At 37.5% G+C, this 24,490-nt stretch overlaps 1 long non-coding RNA gene and 1 other non-coding gene across 3 annotated transcripts; both read right to left on the bottom strand.

Annotated features, from left to right (window-relative positions):
- Window positions 1–2,414: 2,414 nt before the first annotated feature.
- On the bottom strand, window positions 2,415–2,520 carry LOC128293555 (small nucleolar RNA R71). Its single transcript, XR_008283736.1, has one exon. It is a non-coding gene; the product is annotated as a small nucleolar RNA R71 (small nucleolar RNA).
- A 5,875-nt stretch (window positions 2,521–8,395) lies between these two features.
- LOC128292934 (uncharacterized) lies at window positions 8,396–10,049 on the bottom strand. Of its 2 annotated transcripts, none has more exons than XR_008282925.1 (3): window positions 10,005–10,049; window positions 9,847–9,890; window positions 8,396–8,595 (listed from the first exon to the last, which is right to left on the bottom strand). It is a non-coding gene; the product is annotated as an uncharacterized LOC128292934 (long non-coding RNA). The 2 variants fall into 2 exon arrangements; XR_008282924.1 differs by having other exon boundaries at window positions 9,966–10,009.
- Between the last annotated feature and the right edge of the window lie 14,441 nt (window positions 10,050–24,490).

Raw genomic sequence — 24,490 nt, 5'->3', positions numbered from 1 at the left:
GAATAGGTAATATGTTCATGCTCGGGGTTGAGCTTGGTAAGCTTTAAATCTATGTGATGATTGCAATTGTATGATTGTGGTGAAAATGAGTTGGTGTGTAAAATGCCTCAAATATCTTATTGTATAGAATATGAAATGTGGATGTATGACTTGGTATGAGATTGAACCGAAGGTCCAAGGAACTATGATATAGTTCGATATGGATGGAGTACTTAGCCTCGTTCATTATTTCATGTTGTAATAATTTTGTTAATGGATGGTTGTGGAATGCTTATGACTTACTGAGTTGTAAACTCACTCGGTGTTTTCTTGTCACCCATTTTAGGTCTCTTGGACTCGTATTGTTGCGTGCTCGGAACCGTCGTTGAAGTCATCACACGGCTGAAATCTTGTGGTATTGTTTTTGTTGTTGAAGAACATTTGGCATGTATAGGCTATTATATTTTGTCGAATTGTGGGTTGTAAACTTTAAACCATGTGAAAATGGCCTATGTGGTCGTCGAGTGGGATGCTAGAACCTATAGCCACGAGTCTTAGAAACTCAAATTTTGATAAGGTGGCCATAATTTGTGTCATGTATGATGGATGATTAAGGCCAAGGAAAAATTCATGAAATTGGCATAGTCACTGCAGTAACTGTTGCGGACAGCAGCAGTGGGATGAGATTGAAAATCACTAAAAATAGTAGAAGTAGAATTAAATAGTGAGTAAATTATGGAACTTAACCTTGATGAATCTATTTTTATATGGACGAAACGAAACGACCATATGAGCAGTATACTGAGAAATATTAAAGTTCTCGTGAGACAGGGCCAGAACGGTTTCTGGGTCCCCTGTCGCGACTTTGAAAATTTACCATAAATTATCCAGAAAGAATTAGGAGTCATGCCTTATATGTACAGATTCAATTTTGAGTCTAGTTTCATTAGAAACAAACGGCACCAGTATTAAAGCCCTGTACAGAGAGATATTCAAGTTTTAACGCGCGAAGGTCAGAGCAGTCGATCCCTGTAACATGGGTGACTTTAACTAATAAACTGTACCAATTGGCCCAACCAAAATTCTAAAAATAAATCCATGGATGGGTATATGAGTCTAAATTCAGGGAAAATTTACGAAACCAGTTTCCGAGTTTTGAAACTCGAGATATGATTTTTAAGGCGACGGTGACGCATTTTTCCAGCCTGTCCAGAAATGCCAAATTGGTCGGTACTTTAAGAGGATTTGTCTCGTTAACCCCTCGTGTCCGACACCGGCGATGGTCTCGGGTTTGGGGTGTTACAACGACTTACACGGGTAGACTACACGCCCATGCCTATTCAACAGCCTTGACCACAGGCTGGAGTAATTGCACACGGGCGTGTCAAATGGGCGTGTCCCTGCTGAGCCCAAGTATAGTTCTATTCGAAAAAGGCCAATTTTTAGGGCTCTTAGACATTCAAAAGCCTATTTAAACACTTGATGAGGCACTTAAGAAAGGGACACAGAGTAGGAAGCAAGGAATTACTCAAGGAAAGCCGATTGATCCATCTCAGAAGCTGGATTCATCCTTAAGACTGAAGATCTCCCCCAAGTTCCTTCAGGAGTTTTGGGTTTTCTTATGTTTTGTTATCTTTATGCTTTTGAGATGTTTTCTTTCATAAGTATGAACTAAACCCCCTAAATACCTAAGGGGAATGAAACCTAAGACGGATCTTGTTATTATTATCTGAATTGTATGATAAATATTTGACTTGTTCTTAATTATGTGTTCTTAATTCTTGTTTTGATATTCCAGGATATTGATTCAAGTTAAGCTCTTATTCAGAGGAGGAATAGACCCTGTCTAAGAGTAAATTTTTCATAATTAAGCGGAGTTGATTGCACGCCTAGAGATAGGGTGATAAGATTTTGCCGGATTAGGGTGAAACCTAATAACGGAATCCATAGATCGAGTTAATGCAATTCTAGGGTGTCAATTGGAAACAGATTTCAATTATTCAACCAAGGGTTAGACCTTATTAGTCTCGAGAGAGATAATAATATAACTTAGGGATTTCTACGGATCAAGTCAAATGAATAAATCGTCTGATTCAGAGTCAAATAACAAGTGAAGCCTAGGTGGATTTTTCCTTAGGTATTGTCTTAATCAATCGAATTTTCCCAAAATTATTTTCCCAAGTTTTCTTTCTATGAATTCTTAGTTAGTAATTAGTTTAGATAACCAAACCTCTTAATTTTTAGTAATTAGTTTTGCGACACTTTTAAAATTAATGGCGTTTCTGATGACACCATTCGCCTTCGGTTATTCCCTTTTTTGTTGAGATATAAGGCTAAACAATGGTTGAACTCGTTACCACGAGGGTCAATCACTACTTGGGAAAAAATGACTTAAAAGTTTTTATTAAAATATTTTCTGCCAGCTAAAACAGCCAAATTACGTAATGATATCTCCTCTTTTGTGCAGATGGATTTAGAAACACTCTACGATACGTGGGAGAGATACAAGGACCTTTTGCGAAGATGCCCTCACCATGGATTACCACTCTAGCTACAGGTCCGAATGTTTCACAATGGCCTGAACCCTTTGACTCGGCAGATGATTGACGCAGCCGCTGGTGGAACTATCAATAATAAGACACCTGAGGCGGCTTATGAATTTATTGAGGAGATGTCACTGAATAACTATCAGTGGCAAGTTATGAGGACAAAGTCAACGAAAGAAGCCGGTGTTTTCAACCTCGACGCGGTTACTATTCTATCTAACCAAGTAGAACTCTTAAATAAAAAGATTGACGGTTTGTGTGGTTTTACTCAGGTACATCCAGTGATGAGGTGCGATTCAAATGGAGGAGGAGCATGCACATAATATCAACCCTTCAACCCTAGCATCAAGGAGGAACAAGTCAAATATATGGGTAACAATAACTCTAGACCCCCAAAATAACCCGTATAGTAACACTTATAATGCAGGTTGGAGGAACCATCCCAATTTCTCATGGGGCGGTCAAGGAAATCAAAGGGCACAACATCCTCCGGGTTTTCAACAACCACCTTACCAGTAAGAAAAGAAGCCGACCCTTAAAGAGATGTTAACAAAATTCATCTCGGTGTCGGAAAATCGTTTCCAGAATACCGAGATAGCCCTTAAGAATCAACAAGTGTCAATCCAAGGGCTCGAAACTCAAATAAGCCAACTCTCTAAACTGATTTCTGAACGACCACAAGGTAGTTTTCTGAGTAACACTGAATCTAACCTAAGGGAGCAAATCAATGCAATTACCATTCAAGATGAGGAAGGGTTAGTTGCACCTGAGATAGAACAGAGGCAAGAAACTGTGGTAAGTAAACGTAAAGGTGAGGTGAACCACAATGACCATGGTAAGTAAAGAGTACAAACCCCGTGTGCCATAGCCAAACGCGACAAGGAAAGACAGCACAGAAAAACAATACGGTAAATTCTTTAAATTATTAAAAAAGTTACATATTAGCTTACCATTTATTAAAGCTCTTTCGGAGATGCCAAACGGAGTCAAACTTTTAAAGGAGCTTTTAACAAATAAACGAAAGTTGGATGAGGCATTGCATGTGGAGTTGAATGTAGTTTGCTCAGCCATATTACAGAATAAGCTACCCAACAAATTGAAAGATCCAGGGAGTTTTACGATTCCTTGTTTAATTGGTAGTTTAGATGTTCATAATGCATTGGCTGACTTAGGGGAAAACATTAATGTTATGCCTTATAAAATGTTTAAATAGCTAGGTCTTGGGAAACCCAAACAAACTAGGATGAGCATTCAATTGGCTGATAAAACCATTAGATTTCCTAGGGGTATTATTGAAGATGTTCTTGTTAAGATCGATAAATTTAATTTTATCGATAAGTTCAATTAGCTGATAAAACCATTAGATTTCCTAGGGGTAGACTTTGTTGTTCTAGACATGAAAGAGGATAGTAACGCACCTTTAATTTTAGGATGACCCTTTTTAGCGACTGCTAGAACTATTATTGATGTTGGTACAGGTGAACTCACACTTCGTGTGGGAGACGAAACAATCACCCTTCAAGCTCGTAATTTGAGTAACACATCAAAAATTGAAGGTGGTTGTATAAGTCATTCTACTAGTACTGATCATGTGGTGAAACCCTCTGTGCAGGAAATAGTTATGAAGAATGTATATGAGATGTGTTCAAACAACAACAAGGGACCTATCTATGAAGAACGAAGGCTACAAATCGAGGAGCTAGATGAATGGCGGACACAGAAATCGAGAATACCTAATAAATCGAAATCGAGCCAGGATGAGCTCAATGCCTCACCAAATCAACTTAAGGTTGGAGACAAAGTACTATTAGATTTAGCAGATCCTCGCATTGCCACTCCTGAACCTGATGAAGAATTTCCTCTTACGGTACTCAGTATTTTCCCATATGGTACATTCGAGGTGATTCATCCCAAATTTGGCACATTTAAGGTAAACAATACTCGTCTTAAACCTTATGTTGATAAAGTTGATAGCAGGGATGGGGAGTGTAAACTCCTTGACCATGCAGAAGAGAGGTAAGTCAAGCTTAGACTATAAATAAGCGCTTCTCGGGAGGCAACCCGAGCACTAACAATGTTAATTTCTTTAAATTTTAGTTTTTAACATCTAACATACTAACCGAATCATGGAACGTAAGCTTTCTAAAGACCACACGGCTAGGCACACGGGCGTGTATTAGGCCGTGTGAAAACAGGGCAAGATTTTTTTACCCAACACAGGATGCGATAAGTTGCCACGGTCGTGCGACATGGCCGTAGGCGAAACTGCCAAAACAACACGGGCGTGAGACATGCCCATGCCTTGAAACTGTGGTTGAAATTGAGAATGTAACACGGGCGTATGACACGCCCATGCCATTCACTTGTGGTCGACACTGTCAAAACGAACACTGGCGTAGGCCTATGTACACGGGCGTGGGAGAAGCGAACGAAGCAAGACACGGCCATGTGCACCCACACCCTTATGCAACACGGGCGTAGGCCGAATGCCAGACGTGTCCAAAATTAAAAATCGCGAAACACGACCCAAAATCTATATAAACCCCTCATATTCATCATCTCCCTCTCCAAAAATCCTTAACCCTAGTCACTGCAACTCCACATGCCCTACCGTCCACGCCGTGCGCTACCTACAACACCGATTCCAACGCCTCAAGCTCCTTCCTTTTGTGTTAGTTTACTCTTTTCTCTCTATTTTTTTTAAATATGTTGCTTATTTCATGATTTCTCTACTCTATTGAACTATTTTGAATGAATATTCATAGTTAGAATATTAAAATACTCATGCTTATTTTATAAAAAATTTGTCATTTTAGTTACTACATTATGCTATACTCTTTCATTTTTCCTTGTTTCCATGAAATTTATGCTTACCCACATGCATTCATTCATTATTCCCATAATCCTATAACTTGATATATATATATTTTTAGTTTGTATCATCTAGTACGTAAATCTTATGAAAAATTCATATTTAGTCTTGATTTTCCATACTATTCTAGGGGCATATTGGTTGAACTCTGATTTTTCAATGCAGGTACAATATCGTCCTCACATGGTAAGAAGATTGCTGTTCCCACCTCGAAGAAGAGGAAAGGAGTAGCATCAGCCTTGGGTCCTACCATGGAAATTAGGCACCTGTTCCTCTAGGTTCCCTTGGGACCGCAGGAGGAATTATATTAGATATTACATGCCCGACCCCTAGGTGTGGGCCACTGCATTGACTAGGTCACACTCGAACAGATTCAATTGGCTGACGCGGTCCGAGCCCTCTTGACGACTGACCCATGAGGGCTCTTCTTTGAGATCATCCAACCGATGTATCTCGAGTTCACGTTAGAGCTCTGCTCGACGTTTCATTTTTAGACCGTCACGACCAACTTCGATAATCCTGGAACGGTCCAGTTCCACCTTGGTGGTCTAGTATGCCAGTTGAGCATACTCGAGTTCGGGATTGCACTAGGGCTATACACAGAGAAGTTCATGGACAATAATAAACTCAACACCCTCTACCACCACATCCACTACTCCCCCTCAAAATGCTGGAGGGACCTCGTCCTTGCCTCGGCCACCTACGATCCTAGCCGCTCCAAGGCATTGGCTCTTCCTCCATCCTTGAGGTATCTACAAGCTATCTTAGCTCACACTCTGACAGTGAGACGAGAGAGCATCGGCATCATCACCACCCACGATGCCTATTTCTTATGGAGTATGGCGAATGGGCACGTCATCGACCTTGCCTACTTTATTGCCCTCGCCATTCGCCACCAGACGGAGCGACACAAGAGAGGGGTCATCTCTATCGGGCCCTATGTGACTCGATTGGCTCGGCACTTTGGGCTCCTCAACACAGCAGCACAATCATCCTCCCTCACTCTCATCAGTCAGATGTCCCCACAAGGCATCTCGAGCATGATAAGTATGAGGATGATCGAGAAACGACATGGCACATACCCTCCTCAATACTGCCTCGCCCAGTCCACCTAGGAGGAGGACCACGAGAACATTACTGATGATGTCCCTCCACGTCACGAGGATCCACTGACTCAGCCACCACCTCCTCATCATCTAGTTCATGCGGTGGCTTCATATTCTAACATCTCTGAGCGCCTTACACGATTTGAGCAGCAGTGTTTTTAGCGTTTTGATCACATTGATGCTAAACTTCACCAGATTTGTCAGCACCTTCACATCTCATAGCCAACCCCACCTCGCGAACCATCTAGCGATGAAGATGTTTAAAAACGTTTATTTATTATTTTATGTTTTTACTTTTATTCTATTCTAAGACTACTTTTTATTTTTCTTTAAGCTTATTTTATTAGGTTTTATAATTATTATTTTACAATTTTTAATTTCGGCTATTTCATTACGAGTAATTATGCTTTTTTATATTCCCTAAAAAGTTTCTGATTCTATCACAATTATAAAGAGCTCCAAAGTTTATCATTACATAGGAACTAAAAACTCCATTGAGAAAGGTTCTCCACAACTGCCATATCCTGCTCGACCACGACCATAGCTACCACCAGATATAATATTCTTTTGGCACAGGATTTATGGATTAATGAACCTCTATCGCCACCGGAGTATCTTCCTCCACTCTTATCATTGCTTTGACAGATTACTCTCTATCACTCCAATTCAAGGAGTTCATTCATCATTTAGAAAGTTTCACTTCTCTCCCTATCTTATGATTATTTTTATCAATATATCTATCTTTGTACATTGAGGGCAATGTATATCTTAAGTGTGGGGGGTCTTTCATATCATCATTAGAAATCCCTGAATTTTGTCTTATTCTCACATGAATCACTCATATCACTATTATAATGAATTTTAATTAATTTATGATTTTTATTGATATGTCTTGAATTAAAACATAGGTAATTATGCATTGATTGTTTAAACTTTAAGACATTAGGGAATCGAGCATGATGAGTTGATTTTTGAAGAATTAAAAACTTTTAGGTTGTTTCCCTAATTTTAAGTATTATCTTGAGTTGAAATTCACAAGTTTGAACATAAAAAAGCCATAATTTTTGTGAGATCTTGAGCCTTTGGAGCATATTTTACTCCTTTCATGCTCACTTTTATTATGAGTGCGTCGATTTTGATTTTTTATTCTAAAACTTGCTTGATTATGCATGTCAAGACGACACCATTTGATTTGATATGTCAAGATGATGAAGGCACTTAGGTTTAACCCACTCACTCCACAAAATCCTACCTCCATAATTAAACCTTAGTGAACCCCTTTTAAGCCTAACAAGCCATTAATTGATTTACCCTCAATATTAAACCATAACCCATTATTGTTGAAATCCCCTAATTTGATCCCTATTTTTGTTGAGATTTGATTTGAAAAAATTACTTAGTTATGTTTTGTTCTTTTATGTATTTGAGTTGTTCTTTAAAGAAAAAACACAATACTTACATACATATTAGTAGTAATTCGTCATTTTTGAGCTTGAGTGTTAATTCCATATTCTGAAAAGAAGCTTGTAACACCCCAAACCCGACCCAGACGTTATGGCCGAATCTGACGTGCCACATTGGAGTTGAAAACCCAAGTTCCGTTTTTAGTGTTTTAAAACCATATATTTTGTTGAGTTAACAAAGTGTATGGAAGCTGGGCACCAGGTAGGTATCCGAGATAGAGGAGGTGAGCCATGAAGGCTGCTTAAGTACCAAGCTCTTTAATTGGATCCAATCCTAGACATGCCCACAACCATAGCCATACTTTGTCATATCGAGTTTAAATTTGTTTAAGTGGACGTCTTTGATAAATCGATTAATCGTGGTGTTGAGATATTTTGAAAACAAGTATCATTTTGAAAACACGTCCTAAGTCTAGCCCATTTGAATAATTATCAACCAGGTTTAAAGTTATTAAAATTAAAGTAATCCCGAAAAGAAATAAAAGAAAAGTTAAAAATGGCCTTATTACAAACCAAAAATAAATAATAAAGGAAATTTAATGAAAACCAACGCTTATTTAAAAGCCCAAAGATGATCACCGTGGCCACTCTAAATCCCCTCCGGCCCAAGTCCCCACATCAAGGCTCACCTGCAAGGTTAAGGAAAGGGGGTGAGTTTGGAAACTCAGTGTGCAACAAGCCCCTTTCAGAGCCCAAAACAATAACAGCCTGTTGGGTCTAAGCCCAAATCCAATCTCAAACATGTACTGGGCCATAGCCCTTTTCATATTTCATATTTCATAACACCGGGTCAAGCCTTTTCAAATTTCATATTATCGGGTCAAGCCTTTACGGTGGCAGATGGCCCATAGGCCCATTTCAATATCACATATAATGTCAATGAAAGAAAGCAAACCCATCTGGGAGACTACTCAACCCACCATCCGCTACTCTCCACCCATACCAACCAACACACCATGTGGGATTAACTCGACCCACCCCGCCATAACTCTCCTTTGGCGGCTTAGTGCTTTATCATATAACCGAGGCCTAGCCTCTTTTAATAATCGGGCAAAAGCCCTTTTTATAATCGGGGCATAAGCCCTTTAATAATCGGGCGTAAGCCCTTTTGATAATCTTGGGGCATAAGCCCTTTTGATAATCGGGCATAAGCCCTTTTGATAAGCGGGGCATAAGCCCTTTAATAAGCGGGGCATAAGCCCTTTTCACTTCCTCCATTCATATAAAAACCCAACCCAATGCATTTATGAACATCTCGTGTGCATATCATACATATCATGTGCATATCATACATGTCATGTGCATATCATACATATCATGTTTATCAAAATCCCATGCATTAAGTTCATATATAAACTCTAGGGTATAATGGTTATTTTTACCTAGGGGCAAAACGGTCATTTTCATATTATAAGGGTAATCTTGTAATTTTACCAAAATTAGGGTTTCCATGTTCATTAACTGTTACAAACAATTCATGGGTGCATACAGTGATTCCGCCCACTTTTAGCTTAAAACGAGTTATTGGGCCAAAAAACCCCGATGGGCCCTACTCAGCTGATTTTGTCATCTAGGCCCATTTAGCCTATATCCATAATAGTATTAACAGTCTTAACATGCAATTTAACATATTTTCGTTTTCTACCAATTTTACCCAAATGGGCCCGAAAGCCCAATGGGCCCCACTTCGGCCCCTTGAGGCCCAACTTACCAAGAACGCCAAAAATCACATTCTTACCGTTTCCATCGTTCTCGATCATCATCTCATCGATTCTAACTAACTAGTGAGCGTTCGCTTGCTCACAAGTCCTCGAAATGCTAGAATTTTGGCATTTCGGCATTTTATCGCTTTAAGCTATGAAAAAGGGTTCGTTACACACCTGATTTGCGATATTCCTTGACGAGATCTCCTATGCGATTTCTCCTATAATCAACCACTTATAGATTAGACCATGTTAATATTAAACCAAATCGAAAATTACCTATTATCATCACTTACACATTCGGCCACCATCCACAATGGCCCTTGGGTTCATACCTTTGCCGAAGTTGATGACTAGATTTAGTCACTCCGATGATCCAAGCTTTTCATTAGTCACTCTGATGATCCAAGCTTTTCACACACTCCTCGATCGGTAGCCTTTAATCCTCACTAGTACCAACAAACTAAATAACACCAAAACCCTTTTAGCCTTAGTCGACGGAGGGTTTTCACTTTTCTTAAACCACAAGATACAAATGGAAAGAAGGTTCAATACTTACCAAGAGATCTACTCATTGAAGAACGTTCCAAATACCTTCCTACCCCATATCCGCTAGAATCCAACTTAAACGTGCGAGAAAATAGATCTAAATATTAATTCTGAATCACAAAAATATGAAGCTTTCGACTTTCAAAGAAATATTAATCTAAGCTATTTAGAGGTTAGTACACACTGTTATGGGTTGAAGTTGAAACGTTCCAAAATCAATCGCCACGATAACCACCACCGTCACTCAAACTTAACTAATCCAATATCAATATATGTAAATCCTAAGCACATCGGTCATACGGAACATAAGGGCATATTCGTCATTTTACCATACAGGGGTATTTTGGTAGTTTTACAAATTAAGGGTATTGCGGTAATTTCACAAACCAAGGGTATTTTAGTAATTTTGTAAATCGAGGGTAAAACAGTAATTCTGTAAATCAAGGGTGAAACAGTAATTCTATAAATCGAGGTAAAATGGTAATTCCTGTAATCGAGGGTAAAAGCAGTAATTTCAGAATCGAGGGTAAAACGGTAATTTTACAAATCGAGGGTAAAAGCGGTAATTCTATAACCCGAGGGTAAAACGGTAATTCAGTAAATCGGAGTACTTTGGTAATTTTACAAGTCGAGGGCATTTCAAGAATTGGTAAACTAAAGTATTCTAAACATGGATAACAATACGAATGGGCCTAAAGCCTATTCTCGGCCCAAATGGGCCCACACGCTCGTGTGGCCCTTTTAGCCCAAACCTAGCCACAGATATGCGATTCACCTAGCCTAGTCTAATATTTACTACACAATCAAACAACTTATCCAATTGGGCTGTGAGGCCCATTGGGCCCATATGGCCCCTTTCTACCATCGCGGCCAAGTAGCCATCCAACAACAAGAGTAGTGATAAATACACACCGATAGGAGATCGGAGTTAATCCACGCCCGAGCACTCTTAGCCGACGCCCAACCCAAACGAGCACGCCATACAATGAAAAGGATCGACCAAGAAAGGTGCCTTTACTCTCCTCATGGTTCCTCTATTTAAAGCCACCTTTGTATCCACTCTTATGTTAGCTTCCGATGTGGGATCCTCCAACATCGAGTTTAAATTCAACACCAACTCTTGCCGCCCCTTTTAGCAAAATAAATGCTCTTTGCTTGCCATGGATTTGAACCCATGCCTCCCTCGATGCTCCACACGCTACTTGCCACTAAGCCACAAGGCTTTTAGTGTCATATTTTATCCCCAATTAATTATAAGGTCTAAAGGCCAAAGTCCGTGTTCCTTTAAAAAAACAAAATAAATTGCAAGAGCCAAGGCTTGAACCCAGTGCTCCCATACAACCTTAATGACGCCACAACCACTAGACTACAAGCTTCATTGTGTCATTTATTTACCATAATAATTTAAAACCCTCATCCAAGCATCCGTGTTTTTTTTCACTTAATACCAAAATTTTACTAAAGCCCAAGTTTGAACCCAAGATTTCTCTAACACTTCTCAAAGCCATTAACCACTATTAGTAATCATTTAATTGTTTCATTTCATTGCACAATTAAATACCTATATACAACCTCATTACGGACTCCCACTCAAGGCCCAATACTTCTAGGCCCAAATTCAGGGTGTTACAATTCTACTCCCTTTAAAGAAATTTCATCCTCGAAATTTCCAACTATCAACTAACCGTATTACTCAAGTCAAACCTCTATGCTTCCGCTACGCACTCTAATTAAAAATAATTCTTGGTACGACCTAGAACATCTAATTACCAAAGTAAAGAAACATTTATCAAGCACGCATACAATTCATAACACATATTTAAATAAATTAAACTTGGCGATCCCGAGCTCGATGCTCCTTGGACCCACATCTAAGACATGCTCCTGTCTTCCTATGGCATTCACCCGGATGACGTCCGTTGCAGCCTTTGCAGATTGGATAGTTTGGTCGTGCCTTAACATGTTTCATAGAACGAGGCTTGGTTTTCTGAGAACTAGAATCCTTCCTTTTTCTTACACTCCATGCACCCTGCTTGAAGCGTTTCCCTAATTTCCTTAAGTTTGGTATCCAATACTTCCTCTACCACTTGCCTTACTAACTCGGCCAATGCCTCAGTACCAAGCTCCGAGTTACCACAACCCGAAGTTGGCAGACTTTGCTTACCCTCAGAATCCATATCAATACTCTACATTACCAGTACACATATCAATTAACTACAAAGATCTCAAAATTTTACTATTTTTTTCATATGCCTTATGCAGAGATAGTATTTTAAAGTTTCTATTTTCACGTAATCATAGCCTAGCTACAATCTCTAATTCTAGAGTTTTTAGGGTTGCCCTAGTTATAATATCATGATACGGTCTCGATTCTATCTACGTAATATCTTAATACAATTGTAATATGAGGAATGTAAATACTTACAGACTTGGTGCCGTGGATTCAATGCGCCACTTCTTTCTCAATCCATTTAAAACTCGAAAACCATGTTTTTGATCACCGAAATAGAAATTTAAAAACTTCGATTTGAAAACACCCTTTATTTTTAAACTCTTGATTTAAAACAGAAAAACATGGACCATTTTAACATATATACTCCGCAAAACATCTTTAAAATAAACTTTTCAAAACCATTTCCAAAATACCCTTCTTAGGCCTAAATTTTGAAAAATTTTGGACCGATCCACGTACCGAGTTGTTGCAACTTAGCTCGATACCACTAAATGTAACACCCCAAACCCGGCCCAGACGTTATGGTAGAATCGACGTGCCACATTGGAGTTGAAAACCCACGCCCGCGTTTTAGTGTTTTAAAACCATATATTTTGTTGAGTTAACAAAGTATATGGAAGTCGGGCACCGTGTAGGTATCCGAGATAGAGGAGGTGGGCCATGAAGGTCGCTAAGTACCAAGCTCTTTAATTGGATCCAATCCTAGACATGCCCACAACCATAGCCATACTTTGTCATATCGAGTTTAAATTTGTTTAAGTGGGCGTCTTTGATAAATTGATTAATCGTGGTGTTGAGATATTTTGAAAACAAGTATCATTTTGAAAACACGTCCTAAGTCTAGCCCATTTGAATAATTATCAACCAGGTTTAAAGTTATTAAAATTAAAGTAATCCCGAAAAGAAATAAAAGAAAAGTTAAAATGGCCTTATTACAAACCAAAAATAAATAACAAAGGAAATTTAATGAAAACCAACGCTTATTTAAAAGCCCAAAGATGATCACCGTGGCCACTCTAAATCCCTCCTACCAAGTCCCCACATCAAGGCTCACTTGCAAGGTTAAGGAAAGGGGTGAGTTTGGAAACTCACAGCAACAAGCCCTTTCGAGCCCAAAACAATAATGACTGTTGGGTCTAAGCCCAAATCCAATCTCAAACATGTATGGGCCATAGCCCTTTTCATATTTCATATTTCATAACACTGGGTCAAGCCTTTTCAAATTTCATATTCTTGGGCGAAGCCTTTACAGAAATGGCAGTATGGCCCATAGGCCCATTTCAATATCACATATAATGTCAATGAAAGAAAGCAAACCCATCTCGGGAGACTACTCAACCCACCATCCGCTACTCTCCACCCATACCAACCAACACACCATGTGGGGATTAACTCGACCCACCCCGCCATAACTCTCCCTTGGCGGCTTAGCGCTTTATCATATCTTGGAGGCCTAGCCTCTTTTAATAATGGGACAAAAGCCCTTTTTATAATCGGGGCATAAGCCCTTTAATAATCGGGCGTAAGCCCTTTTGATAATCGGGGCATAAGCCCTTTTGATAACTGGGGCATAAGCCCTTTAATAACTAGGGCATAAGCCCTTTTTCACTTCCTCCATTCATATAAAAAACCCAACCCAATGCATTTATGAACATCTCGTGTGCATATCATACATATCATGTGCATATCATACATGTCATGTGCATATCATACATATCATGTTTATCAAAATCCCATGCATTAAGTTCATATATAAACCCTAGGGGTATAATGGTTATTTTTACCTAGGGGCAAAACGGTCATTTTCATATTATAAGGGTAATCTTGTAATTTTACCAAAATTAGGGTTTCCATGTTCATTAATGATTACAAACAATTCATGGGTGCATACAAGTGATTACGCCCACTTTTAGCGAAAACGAGTTATTGGGCCAAAAACCCCGATGGGCCCTACTTAGCTGATTTTGTCATCTAGGCCCATTTAGCCTATATCCATAATAGTATTAACAGTCTTAACATGCAATTTAACATATTTTCGTTTTCTACCAATTTTACCCAAATGGGCCCGAAAGCCCAATGGGCCCCACTTCGGCCCCTCGAGGCCCAACTTACCAAGAACGCCAAAAATCACATTCTTACCGTTTCCATCGTTCTCGATCATCGTCTCATCGATTCTAACTAACTAGTGAGCGTTCGCTTGCTCACAAGTCCTCAAAATGCTAGAATTTGGCATTTCGGCATTTTATCGCTTTAAGCTATGAAAAAGGGTTCGTTACACACCTGATTTGCGATATTCCTTGACGAGATCTCCTATGTGATTTCTCCTATAATCAACCGCTTATAGATTAGACCATGTTAATATTAAACCAAATCGAAAACTACCTATTATCATCACTTACACATTCGGCCACCATCTACAATGGCCCTTGGGTTCATACCTTTGTCAAGTTGATGACTAGATTTAGTCATTCCGATGATCCAAGCTTTTCACACTCCTCGATCGGTAGCCTTTAATCCTCACTAGTACCAACAAACCAAATAACACCAAAAACCCTTTTAGCCTTAGTCGACGGAGGGTTTTCACTTTTCTTAAACCACAAGATACAAATGGAAAGAAGGTTCAATACTTACCAAGAGATCTACTCATTGAAGAACGTTCCAAATACCTTCCTACCCCATATCCGTTGTGAATCCAACTTAAACGTGCGTGAAAATAGATCTAAATATTAATTCCGAATCACAAAAATATGAAGCTTTGACTTTTCAACAAATATTAATCTAAGCTATTTAGAGGTTAGTACACACTGTTATGGGTTGAAGTTGAAACGCTTCCAAAATCAATCGCCTCGATAACCACCACATCACTCAAACTTAACTAATCCAATATCAATATATGTAAATCCTAAGCACATCGGTCATACGGAACATAAGGGCATATTCGTCATTTTACCATACAGGGGTATTTTGGTAGTTTTACAAATTGAGGGTATTGCGGTAATTTCACAAACCAAGGGTATTTTAGTAATTTTGTAAATCGAGGGTAAAACAGTAATTCTATAAATCAAGGGTGAAACAGTAATTCTATAAATCGAGGGTAAAATGGTAATTTTGTAAATCGAGGGTAAAACGGTAATTCTGTAAATCGAGGGTAAAACGGTAATTTTACAAATCGAGGGTAAAACGGTAATTCTATAACCTGAGGGTAAAACGGTAATTCTGTAAATCGGGAGTACTTTGGTAATTTTACAAGTCGAGGGCATTTCAGTAATTGGTAAACTAAAGTATTCTAAACATGGATAACAATACAAATGGGCCTAAAGCCTATTCTCATTAAAATGGGCCCACACTCGTGTGGCCCTTTTAACCCAAACCTAGCCACGATATGCGATTCACCTAGCCTAGTCCAATATTTACTACACAATCAAACAACTTATCCAATTGGGCCCGTGAGGCCCATTGGGCCCACATGGCCCCTTTCTACCATCGCGCCCAAAGTAGCCATCCAACAACAAGAGTAGTGATAAATACACACCGATAGGAGACCGGAGTTAATCCACGCCCGAGCACTCTTAGCCGACGCCCAACCCAAACGAGCACGCCATACAATGAAAGGGATCACCAAGAAAGGTGCCTTTACTCTCTTCATGGTTCCTCTATTTAAAGCCGACTTTGTATCCACTCTTATGTTAGCTTCCGATGTGGGATCCTCCAACATCGAGTTTAAATTCAACACCAACTCTTGCCGCCCCTTTTAGCAAAATAAATGTTTTTCTTGCCATGGGATTTGAACCCATGCCTCCCTCGAGATGCTCCACACGCTACTTGCCACTAAGCCACAAGGCTTTTAGTGTCATATTTTATCCCCAATTAATTATAAGGTCTAAAGGCCAAAGTCCAGGTTCCCTTTAAAAAAAAAACAAAATAAATTGCAAGAGCCAAGGCTTGAACCCAAGCTCCCATACAACCTTAATGACGCCACAACCACTAGACTACAAGCTTCATTGTGTCATTTATTTACCACAATAATTTAAAAACCCTCATCCAAGCATCCAGGTTTTTTTTTCACTTAATACCAAAATTTTTGCTAAAGCCCAAGTTTGAACCCAAGATTTCTCCAACACTTCTCAAAGCCATTAACCACTAATAGCAAACATTTAATTGTTTCATTTCATTGCACAATTAAATACCTATATACAACCTCCTTACGGACCCCCACTCAAGGCCCAATACTTCTAGGCCCAAATTCGGGGTGTTACAAAGCTCACTTGCATTCAACTGATGACTAGTTATTTTTCTAGCTAGGTAATTTTTCAATTCAATCTCGATTCTAACCTCTTCTTTCAGCTTGTGACCACACGCCCTAACCAAAGCCACGTTACAACCCTCTAAAAGACCTTTTTGATTGATGTATCAATTCAATATATAGTGGTGGAGATTTGATTTTCAAGCAAGCCTATGGCAATAGCTTTTCATATTGACTAATGAGTGCTTTAATTGATGTCCTTAAACACCTTGAGTGATTTGAGTGAATCTTTAGTGAGGATGTTAAACTCTGTGATATTTTGATCAAATGCAATCACTTAGATGAGGGGAGACACCTATGTTTTCGTGATAAAATGCTCAACTTGGAATGTTTGAAACTTTGATGTACGTTTAGTTGAATTTTCAATGTATGAATACTTATGGATTATTTTGATATATTATTGATAGGGATTATAAATTGAGAAGAATTTATTTTGATTGTGAGTTGAGGATTTTGTTTGAGGATAAGCAAATGCTTAAGTGTGGGGGTATTTGATAAACCGTAAATTATACATATTTTTATCCCATGCTTAGCATATTTATGGATGATTTCTCCTTCGATTTGGTGAATTCGATGCTCCTAATCCTTTAATTTCATGTTTTATACTTAGGTGAGCATAGGAGAGTAAAAAGACTGAGAAACGGGCCGAAAATAGAGAAAATGGACCCACGTGGGAAATCAACATGGCCTGAACTTCCTCACATAGGCATGTCACACGGTCGTGTCCATTTCGTAGGATTGAAGCACGACTTACACAGGTAGACTACATGCCCATGCCTATTCAACAACCTTGACCATGGGTGGAGTAATCACACACGGGCGTGTCCCTACTGAGCCCAAGTATAGTCCTATTCGAAAAAGGCCAATTTTTAGTGCTCTTAGGCATTCAAAAGCCTATTTAAACACCTGAGGAGGCACTTAAGAGAGGGACACAGAGTAGGAAGCAAGGAATTACTCAAGGAAAGCCGATTAATCCATCTCAGAAGCCGGATTCATCATCAAGACTGAAGATCTCCCTTCAAGTTCCTTCAGGAGTTTTGGGTTTTTTTATGTTTGGTTATCTTTATGCTTTTGAGATGTTTTCTTTCATAAGTATGAACTAAACCCCCTAAATACCTAAGGGGAATGAAACCTAAGACGGATCTTGTTATTATTATCTGAATTATATGATAAATATTTGACTTGTTCTTAATTATGTGTTCTTAATTCTTGATTTGATTTCCAGGATATTGATTCAAGTTAAGCTCTTATTCAGAGGAGGAATAGATCCTGTCTAAGAGTAAATTTTTCATAATTAAGCGGAGTTGATTGCACGCCTAGAGATAGGGTGATAAGATTTTGCCGGATTAGGGTGAAACCTAATAAGGGAATCCATAGATCGAGTTAATGCAATTCTAGGGTGTTAATTAGAAAGAGATTTCAACTATTCAACCTAGGGTTAGATGTTATTAGTCTTAAGAGAGATAATAATATAACTTAGGGATTTCTACAGATCAAGTCAAATGAACAAATCGTCTAATTCAGAGTCAAATAACAAGTGAAGCCTAGGTGGATTTTTCCTTAGGTATTGTCTTAATCAATCGAATTTTCCCAATTTTTCCTTCTGCGCATTCTTAGTTAGTAATTAGTTTAGATAACCAAACCTCTTAATTTTTAGGCTAGATAATAAAAGGGAAGTAAATACTAATACTCATGGTTCCTTTGGGTTCGACAATCGAGTCTTGCTGAACTATACTACTGTTTGATAGGTACATTTGCCTTAATCGTGATAATAAGTTAGTCTCAAGAACGATTCATTCATAAATCTTTAAAACCTGTCACGAATATCACGCATCAGAGAGCTTGTAATTTTTAGGACTCTCTAGACTGTATGGTTTTAACTGTTGGTTTTGGCTTGGTTGAATTTAAGTTTTTTTTTTAAATTATGATGATCTACAAATTGCAATTTCTTTTGTGAATAAATGTTTTGAAAACATAGGCGAATGGTTTTTAAAGACAAAATGATTTTTCATATTTTCGCTGCAAATTAATCAAATACTTTAAAGGATAATGTACAATCATTTTAGTTAATATTATAAAAATGAGTTTCTTCGAAATATATAGACTCTATCTAGTATCAAATAACGTGATCTATTTTAACCAAAAAGATGTGTTTTAAAACCATTCTTCAAAACAATCTCTGATTCGGCCCTAACATCTAGGTCGGGTTTGGGGTGTTACACCAGTGATAGATACCGTAGGGATGGCTTGAGATCCTAAATGTATTGCGGATTCTTTGAAGCTTGTGTGAGCAACATCGTGTATCGGTTTACGCCCCTTTGTCAGCTTGTGTGATCATTACCATGTATCTGAAGTCAATTTATTATTGTTCTCCGGGAAAAATAGTTAACTATTAAAATGGAAATGGAAATGAGATGACATGATGAATTATATTTGGTTGATTATATCTTGGTAGGTGATTGTTATCATGTTATATATTGGCACTGTGAACTGTTCAGGGTTAATGTAATACCCCTTACCCGTATTCAATGCCAGAACAAGATTCAAGGCATTACCAGACTCAAACACAAGAAATCATACTATTCCGAGTCATGATAGTCAATCCAAATTAAAACCATTAAAAAACAATCATATTGTCCCTATTGTGGGCCTACGAGGCCCAAAACATGTGTTCGGAGTGGTTTGGGACTAAACTAAGAACTTTGAAAACTTTTGGGGAAACTTAGAAAATTTTCTCCATAAAACAGATCCACACGCCCCTGTAGATGAAGGGACACGCTTGTGCTTTAGGCCGTGTCCATCTTAGGGTGCATTCTATTTATGACGTCATCATAAAAATAAGGTCACACGGCCAAGTCACACGCCCGTGTGCTTGCACCCTGTGGCGAATTAAATTCCAAAAATCAAGTCCAGACTTCACACAGCCTAGGCACATACCCATGTCCTGAGGTCGTGTCCTTCACATGGCTGTGTCTCTACCCGTGTGTTTACTACTGGGCATTCTGTTTTACCTAATTAGGGTGTAGGGGACACGCGGCCAGATCACACGTCCATGGGGTAGACCATGTGTCACACACGGTGTGGACACACGCCTGTGTGCCTACCCGTGTAGACAACTTTGAGGCTATTTTCCAAGCCTTTTATCACCCTCAATATCAGATGCACATGTACACATCTCAATGACATCCTACTTAGCATAAATGAGCACTTACACATCTCATGCATATCAACTTCTTATCAGTTTATTCCTACTTAAGACTTCATATTTTATTTAGACCAAGCTTACCAAATCACATGCAATATGAAACATCAATTTACTTCCATTTCATACATTCATGCCTTAGTTGTTATTATGCCATTTACTCACATTTCCATCATCAAACATCCATGATCATATCCACAATTCATCCATGCCAAATGAATTTAACCACAACATAAGTGATCATAACACATATATGCTTGAATGAATAGGATTACATCCCCATAATTAATATGAGCCATATCTCATGGCCATATACAAAATGAATCATTAAATCATTATAAGCCAACATAAATATGACATATAAAAAAAATACCAAGTCCCTATACCTACCATACTTAAAATACTTGAATTTTACTATACCCAAAATATTAGTTTGATAGTGTGAATCGAGCTTTGACGTCTTTCAATTCCCGAGATAGCTTGGCAATACTATAAGAAAATGGAAAAGAAAGGGGAGTAAGCATAAAGCTTAGGAAGTTTGCATGTAAGTAATTAACCACGTTAACCATGCATTATTATACACATAACACAATAATATTTATCATAATGTCATCAAGTATCATAGGTACATTTTAAGTCATGCCATTTACATAATGTACGATAAAACTCATGGTCATAATTCATTCATTCACTTTCTTCGAGGTCTCATCGATTCATAGTCTCAATGTTCATGAGCTTTGTGTACGTACTTGTACCCTTTCAACATGATCATACCTTGTCATCTCTTTGACATAATCGTTGGATTACCCGTTGAACCACTTGGAATACTAAAGGATACTCAAGAACTCTCATACACATGGCAGGATGCCAATGCCATATCCCGGATATGGCCTTACATAGGATTACATATCGATGTCAATGCCATGTCCCAGACATGGTCTTACATGGGATCGTAGATCAATGCCAATGCCATGACGCAGACATGGTCTTACATGGGATCACATATCAATTCCGATAGCCCAGCTATGGTCTTACACGAAATTACATATCGATGCCAAAACCATGTCCCAGACATGGTTTTACATGGGATCGCACATAACCTTAATGTCATGACATTTGTATCCTAACTATTCCTAAGGTTCAACTAGAGTTTCGAGATATCAAACTTCATCGAATCGTCATCGAGTCATCATTAATTAAATCCACAAAGACAATTACACAATTCATGCAATATTAAAGGATTAAAAATATAATAATGTAATGTTGCATTATTTACACACGAACTTACCTTGGTACCAAAACATGGCTAACTATTAGATTTAGTCTACAACCTTGTTCTTTCCTCGGTTTAGGTCTGGACTCCATTTTTCTTTATCTATAATAGAAAATTTCACTTATTTAATTATCACATTGTTCAAATCAGTCCATAAATCATACTTTGGCAAAATTATAATTTCCCCCCAAACTTTTAAATTTTATAAATTAGCCCCTAGGCTCGTAAAATGAAATGTGTTCATTTTCTTTGTTACCCAAGCCTAGCTGAACTTATAACTTGTTCATAGTAGCCCACATTTCTCATTAAATCATAGATCTTACTACTCATTTTACAAACTTTACAAATAAGTCATTTTTTAGCCATTTTCACTAAAAATCAATTGGTAAAAGATGTTAAACACACATCAAGCTTTCATAATCTACCATGAAACATCAAAATACATACATGTCATACATGAACCCTACTTCAAAATATGGCTAAAAATATGTAAATCGGGTTACGAGGGTTTCAAAAATGTAAGAAGCATTAAAAATGGGGCTAGGATGTACTTACTATTGAGCTTGAAAGTTGAACAAAACCCTAGCTATCGCTACCTGAGATTTTCGACCAAGGTAGGAGAAGATGGACATAATTTTTGACTTATTTTCCCTTTCTATTCTTTTATTAACCAAATGAAAAAAATGCCCTTAAGACCCTTCTTTCAAATTTTTCCTATTCATGTCCATTTTTTTCCATAAAAATAGAAATTGGAAAATTTTCTATTTAAGGACCTCTAATTAATAATCCATTGCAATTTCATGCTTAAAGCTTCTAGAACTCACATTTTGCGACTTTTGTAATTTAGCCCTAAAGTCAAATTGGACAATTTATCAATAGAATTTCTTAGTGAAAATTTCACACAAGCATGCAATCATATGATAGACCTCATAAGAATCATATAATAATTATTCTACTTCAGATTTGTGGTCTTAAAACCACTGTTCCGACTAGGCCCTAATTTAGGGTGTTACACTTAATCATTTTGTATAGTTGGATTGATGAAATAAGACAAAGGAATGTTAATTCTATGTTATGTATGATTTGTAAATTAAATTTATAGGTATATGAAGTTTTATTTTATGAATTTACTAAGCTTTACATAAGCTTACTCTATTTGGCATTACTCTTTGTAGATTGTCGGACTCTTGCTGTTGATCACACTATCCGACAACACTTTCAGTAACTATTTGTTTATTTTGGTCTAGTTATAAGTGGCATGTAAATAGGGTTTTGGTATGTTTGTGTTAATAGGTATCTTGGTGATGAATTGTGCCATTTGAGATGTAAATATGTATGCTTATCATTTGATGTCTAGCTTGAAAAGTTGTGATATGGTCATTTTGTTAATACTTATTAAATTTTGGTTAGGTTATGTTAGCCTTTGAAAACTTGGTTCAAATAGATAATTTTTCTTTTTGGAAATTATAGTTTAGATTATGATTGAATAAGTTTGATAAGTTAGTTATCTTTAGTTTCGATTATTAATGTTTTCATTTGAATTGTGGTGCCAATGATGGCATATTGGTTAGACCTTTAGGATGTATTAATTGATGATTATTTTACATGTTGAATGTTTATTTATATGCTTCTTTGAACAAGGTTTTAGATTGTGGTAATAATTAAACTCTTCAACTTATGATTTTTGATCATTTTTACAAAAGTACCGATAAAATGGATTAAAGTATTGATACCAGACCAAATAAACAGTTTCAAAAGTTATAGAATTCAATTTTGGCATTGATAAATTTACTTAGTATTGATATTTTTCTAATTTGTATCGATACCATGAAAATAATATCGATAACTTATTTTGATAAAATGCCAATATGGTATCGATAAATATTTTGGTACCGATAATTGTTATAAAATATTGATAGTTATTTACTTGGTATCGATACAGGTCCAAAGATTTAAAAGTTTTATAATATAGTTCATTTAGTCAGACTTGAATAAAATTTTATAGTAGTTTAAAGCTCAATATAGTTTTATTTTTCATTCTTAATGTCTAACATTTGTATCATCTCATAACTTGGGTCTAGTGACTGGATCGGGTATGGGGTATTACACTCGAGGCCACGGTGATAGCCTTAAATGAACAAATTGAGGAGCTTAAAGGGGACCTCACTATCTACAAAGCTAATTTGAGTAATGGGATACTGGCTTTGGGATTGAAGCAACAAAAAATGGATGTTCCCAAAATGAAAGAGTTTAAGGGGATACGGTTCGCGAGTGAAATCGAGAAATTTCTTTGGGAGTGGGACAATACTTCCATGCGATGGGCATTAAGGATAATGCCACTAAGGTAAACATTGTTTCAATCTATTTTATCGATGTCACTCTTTTATGGTGGCATCATAAGTCTATGACCTACCGTCAAATGTAGTAGTTAGTTTGGGTCATTTTTGCACTTAAAGAACTTGTTTTCTATGAAATTTAGGATTTTATATTCCAATTCTGGTATTTAGATCTTAGGATTAAATATTAATAAAACCAGTTTTTTTAACACATTTTATAAGTGTAGTGACCTATTAGGCCGACATGGGCATTAGGTTGTGCTAATATGTTCAATTGAGTATGTAGGCTGAAGGATTATAGGCCCAATTGATGTGGAAGCAAGGGACAAGTGATGCACAAACTTCCCGAGATGTCAAAAAATGAAATGAGCAGTAGAAGGCAGAATTTGCATGTCCTGTCACGCCATAAACATTGTGTGGCGTGACACAGGTCAACATGGTGCCCAAGAAAATCAAGGTTATTTTCGTTCGTGCAATCAACTTTATATAAAGAACTAGGATTTGCCGAGGACCTAATTTGGGCTGCCAACACTTCTATAAATAAGACATTATGGATTTGATGTAACTAAGTTGTCCTAAATGCACTAAAAAACCCTAGTAGTTTAGGAGGATGAGTAGATTTATTTTTTTTTTTGCTTTTCATAACTTGTTTTTCCTCTTGGAATCAGTTTTGATCAAAGAATTTATTTATTTTATTGAATTATTTCAATTCATATTTTCTTTGCATTCTATTTATTTCTTTATTCCAATCAAGCTATTTGTTTCTCCATTCTCCATTTGATATCAATCTACGATTATTCAACTCTCGTTTCTCTTCCAAATCAATTGTGTTCTTCACATGATTTATTCAATTAGAGTCGAGATTATGAATAACATGACTGGATAAATCCCTTGGGGAAGATTAATGAGTGGATGGGGATAAGAT

This window comes from Gossypium arboreum, chromosome 5 (genome assembly GCF_025698485.1).
Source record: "Gossypium arboreum isolate Shixiya-1 chromosome 5, ASM2569848v2, whole genome shotgun sequence".
Lineage (NCBI taxonomy): Eukaryota > Viridiplantae > Streptophyta > Magnoliopsida > Malvales > Malvaceae > Gossypium > Gossypium arboreum.
The sequence above is the reverse complement of the archived record's forward strand: the minus strand, read 5'-3'. Positions and strand labels throughout refer to the sequence as shown.